Here is a 5,708-nt window from a genome sequence, read left to right as displayed (position 1 = left end):
TACACTTAAATTAACCCATAATTTTTATCTATGTTTAGCCACGTGGTTTGGTACCTTTTCTCAGTTCAACATTCTCATCTTGCTTCCTCTGCATCTGGCTGGTGACTCCTGATTCCACCCTTCCTCTTCCCAGAATTCTTAGGTTATTCACCCTGCCTAGACTTCCTACCTGGCTACTGACCAATTAGCATCTTATTAAACCAATTCGAGTGACAAATCTCTACAGTGTACAAGAGCATTATCCCACAGCATTTCCCCTTTTTTGTTTAATTAAGAAGGAAGGTTCTAACCTTAATATGGTAAAACAAAAGCAGTTATCAAGTAGGAATTATAGTAGCACTATCCAATACATTTGCATTTGACAAAATTAGAGAAAACACTTATCTATCTTACCTTGGTGAGTCTAAAGTTTTGTATCTAATTTATCTTTTATTATAACTAAGGAAAACTATAACTATCTAGTCTTCAGCTCCATCAAAGACTCCAAAAGGATGTAATGTTACCTAATGACAGGGACATCAGGCCTCTTGGACAGTCACCCAAAGTTTTCACAGGAAAACTTTCATCTATATTTGGCACTCACCAGTGGGAATTGATCTACATAGACCTAAGAAAGCTTAAAGATTCTGAATGCACAGAAATGGAGCCACACTGGGCTTCCTAGTCTCACATTCTCATGCCAGCAGCAGTGCAGAGATTCATCTCCCAACAGCTGCCTGTGAGATGGATCTGGCCACCAGCCACCATGAGCTAAGCAACATGGCAGATTCCCAGTGCAGCAAATATTGGCATCTCCAAACCATGCAGCACGCTGCATGGTGGATTTATCTTTTGCTAGTACAGACAAAAAATAGTTTCTAGGCTACACACTGCTTAATGGAGGCATAGACCCACTGATTCCCAGAGTTGGCAGTAATGTACCTCCACCATGTTGGGAAGCTGAGGGGAGTGGAGTCAGCAGCCAGGGCTGCTGCTTTTCATCCTAGCAATGCAGCTTAACAGTTTAAATCTCTCCTGGCCAGAAAATGATTATAGATTCACAATATGACAGATTCAAATGGAATAAAACTCTAAATGGTTTACAATATTTGTAAAAGATATGTAGGCTTGAGAGAGAGGAAAGAAAGGATATAGATAGTCATAAAAATAAAATAAAGTCTTTTTATTTTATAATTTAATTTAATTTTACATATCAGCCACAGATTCCCCTATTCTCCCTCCTCCCCCGGCCCTGCCCTCCCCCCAATCCACCCCCCATTCCCATCTCCTCCAGGACAAGGACTCCCCTGGGTATTCAGCTCAGCCTGGTAGATTCAATGGAGGCAGGTTCAGTCCCCTCCTCCCTTTACCCAGGCTCAGCAAAGTGTCCCTGCATAGGCCCCAGGCTCCAAAAAGCCAGCTCATGTACTAAGGACAGGTCCCAGTCCCATTGCCTGGGGGCCTCCCAAACAGTTCAAGCTAATCAACTGTCTCACTTATCCAGAGGGCCTGATCCAGTTGGGGGCTCCTCAGCTATTGGTTCATAGTTCATGTGTTTCCATTAGTTTGGCTATTTGTCCCTGTGCTTTTTCTAATCATGGTCTCAACAACTCTCACTCATACAATCCCTCCTCTTTCTCGCTAATTGGACTCTCAGAGCTCCACCTGGGGCCTGGCCTTGGATCTCTGTATCCGCTTCCATCAGTCATTGGATGAGAATTCTACCATGACAGTTAGGGTTTTTGGCCATCCGATCACCAGAGTAGGTCAGTTCAGGCTTTCTCTAGTCCATTGCCAGTAGTCTATTGTGGAGGTATCTTTGTGGATTTCTGGGGACCTCTCTAGCACTTTGCTTCTTCAAATTCCCATGGGGTCTTCATTTATCATGGTCTCTCTTTCCTTGTTCTCCCTCTCTGTTCTCCAGAACCTGGAAACAACCTAGATGCCCTTGAACTGAAGAATGGATAAATAAAATGTGGTACATATACACAATTTCACTCAGCAGTGAAAAACAATTACATCATGAGGTTTGCAGGCAAATGGATGGATCTAGAAAGAAATCATCCTGAGTGAGGTAACCCAGACTCAGAAAGACAAACATGGTATGTACTCACTCATAGGTGGATACTATATATAAAACAAAGGATGACTAGACTGCTGCTCACATCTCCAGTGAGGCTACCTAGTAAAGAGGACCCTAAGAAAGACACAGGGATCACCCAATGACAGAGAAATGGATGAGATCTACATGAGCAAACTGGACATGAGAGAGGGTAATGAAGGGCAAGGTCAAGGGAAAGAGAGCTTAGGGGAGCAGGAGATCCCAGCTGGATAAAATAAAGTCTTAAAAATATATAAAATATATAATAAACCATATAAAAATGGAAATTACACAGAGAGTCTGGATTGTGTTGTCTTTGGGATTTTTAACTCAAGAGAGACATTTGATTGTAAAAGCTGCTGAGTTAAACATATATATATATATATATCTTTACTTCAAAATTTGGGTCTAAGGATATGTATGTTGCTTTGGAAAGGAGGCCCTGCTTTTGTTTCCACAGGAAGCAAGAAGCTGTGGATTTGTTCCAGGTTAAAATGGGTCAGATTTTTCAAGCGAGACCTCCTGGACCATAACAGATGGTACCTATCAACAAAGGTTATAGCCAGTCTTCCCAAAACTTGACCATTATCTTGAATTTTCTCAGGATCCCCATAAGAATAACAGCACTCCCAATCAGCAAGAAGTAGCCTAGAGGACTATGCCCACGTTCCCCCCAAAAAATGGATTATGGATGTTTGTCTTTTTTTAGGAGATTTGTTATAAATTGTTATTGGTTTTAGTCAATCTCTTTCTAAAAGAAAAAAGGAACATAGGATATAGAAATGATTAAAATAGTTAGATTACTGAATCTACTTTAAGCCAAATAACAAATGTATATCTCAAAATACTTTACATTGGTATGGATTTTGGTTTATTAATATAAATTGAAGGTCAATTTCGTTATACTGTATGTGTATTTCTACTCTTAAGATATTATGTTTATGCAACTCATTTAAAATTGAAATGTAAAATTAAGAAATACAGATTAATAATTAGTCATCTATGATAATCAAACTTGTAGTCATGTTAGTTAAGTTTTCTAGGTACACATAGATATATTTCAAATAGGTAGGTAATCTTCAAACACTTCAAAGACCTACAGAATATGGCATTTAAAATATTTTAAGAACTTAGACTTTTCTGGACATTGAGATGTGTCTGCACCTGGCAGCACCAATCTACTCAGAGAAGATGATGGGCATCAAAGAAACTTCATATGGAGTTTGCTTTCTTCATGGCAAAAGTTAGACATTTGGGCAAGAAACTGCTCTTACCTGGACTGCTCGACAGTATGTTATATAAACTGGACATGCAGGACCCATAGGAAGGTGACTACTGAACTTTGCAAGGTGAGATGGTCCTTTAGGTTCCTTCTTCATAGAAGAAACTGCCAGACGTTCTATAGGACATGGGGAGAAATGACTGACAAACTTTGCCAGAATGGGTGGAACAGCCCTTAAAAATTTCAGCTTCACTCAAAACTATGCCAGAGACTCTAGGCCTGTAGGCTTAAGGTAGATGCACCAACATTACAGAGGAACTTTGGATGACTGTCCAGGCATTGTTTGCAATGCACTTCCTGTTTACTCAGGTAATATTATATCCTTCTGGAGTTGAAGACTAGATAGATATAATTATAGTTTCCCTTAGTCATGATAAAAGATAAATTAGATATGAAACTTTAGACTCATAAAATAGGATAGATGATAGAATATTTTCTTTAATTTTGCCAAATACAAATAGACTAGATATTAAAACTGTAATTCTTGTTTGATAACTGTTTTGTTATATATAATCTTACTATGTTAAAGTTAAAATATGATGATATTTTATTTGTGCTGAAATGTGATTTTATTTGTATGTTAATAAATAAAGTTGCCTGGGGGTCAGAGCTAATAGCAAGCCATTTAGCAGGAGTCTGGCAGTGGTAACACATGCCCTCAATCTGACCACATGGCAGGCAGAGTCTGTGTGTTCAAGGACATAGCCAGCTTGGAGACACATGCCTTTAATCTCAATAACAACCATAGAGACCTGGAGTTCTGTATAGACGGGCAGGGACGAGGAGGTCATGTGGTTGGATTTACAACCAATGAGAAGGCACAACAGAAAGTCAATAAAAATACAGACACACAGGAAGTAGGTCACTTACTCAAGGGAACGACAACAGCGAGAGTGAGGGGCAAGAAAGTGGTCTTAGCTCTTGGCTGCTGCTGGATCTCTGGGCTTTTAACTCTGTGTTTCTTATTTAATAAGACCATTCAGAATTACATCTACATTTGGTGCCCACATGACAAACTGCCTGGCAGCAGAAAATTGAAATATGTACACCATACCATTGATATTTATTCAGGATTTCAATGGGAAACTGCTTTGAGTTCTGAAAAAGCTGATTCTGTAATTACAAATGAATGTAATCAATCATTTGCTAGAAGTTATGGCCATCATGTGTATACCTGCACAAATTAAAACTGACGATGCTCCAGCATATGTCTCTGGTAAAATGAAATAGTTTTTTGCTCAATACAATATAAAGCATATTACAAGTATACCACACAATCTTACAGGCCAAGCAGTTATAGAAAGATCAAACAGAACTCTAAAGGATATGCTAAATAAATAGAAAGGCATAACAAAACCCCCAGAAATAGACTGCATAATGCTTTATTAACTTTGAATTTTCTCAATGCTAATGAGAAAGGAACAACAGCTCCAGAGAGATATTGGATAATAGGAAAAAAACTACAGGATTAAATCAGCCTATATACTTTAAGGATGTGTTGACCTCAGAATGGAAACTAGGCTATGTGTCCCGTTGGGGACGAGGTTTTGCTTTTGTTTCTACAGGAGAAGATAAGCTGTGGATACCATCAAAACTGATAAAGGTTGGATTTGAACAAGAGAGACCTCTTAATTAGAGGAAGTGATAGTTCATCAACCAGCATGACCATCCAATTTAACCTAACTTATACCATTAACACATGCCTTTTCATTTAATCAGATATAACTTGACAAAAGGGAACCTCCCCAAAGTTAGTCTTGGGGAAATGTTTTTGTTTTGTCTTTCAGAAGAATGAAGGCTAAGGAATCTGAAGAACACTGGACAAAAGAGAAATCTGAAGAAAAAGGGCAAATCATGTAAAAAAAAAGTCCCAAGAGAAAGAGTAAATTGGCGTATTGGTATATTACCTATTAAATTTCATAAATCTTCCTAAATGTTTGCTTCTGCTCTTCTCTAAAAGCTTTTAACACAAATGGTCTTCTTGTAGTCCCAGTTTAATTAAAAATTAAAGTTGGCTTTGGAGTTGGAGAATGACTCTCTCCTTCTTTAAACCCAAGCATGTTGTTAAAAGAAAAATGCACATTCCCTGTATCATGCCAGAAGAAAGAGACATCTTCTGACATAGGACAGGAGAAAAACCAAATTAATTAAGGGACTATTCTATTACTACTAATCTCAATTATTTGATTCTATTCTGATTCTTTAAACTTTTCTTAAAGTATGAATTTTCCTTCAGAATTTACAAGATTCATATATATATATATATATAATATATATAATATATATATAATTTTGTTAAAATATTAATGGTCATATGGAGTACTAACTAATTCTAGAACAAAAGGC

Source organism: Peromyscus californicus, unplaced genomic scaffold, assembly GCF_007827085.1.
Source record: "Peromyscus californicus insignis strain IS unplaced genomic scaffold, ASM782708v3 Scaffold_10__1_contigs__length_136768540, whole genome shotgun sequence".
NCBI lineage: Eukaryota > Metazoa > Chordata > Mammalia > Rodentia > Cricetidae > Peromyscus > Peromyscus californicus.
Note: the sequence above shows the minus strand (reverse complement) of the source record.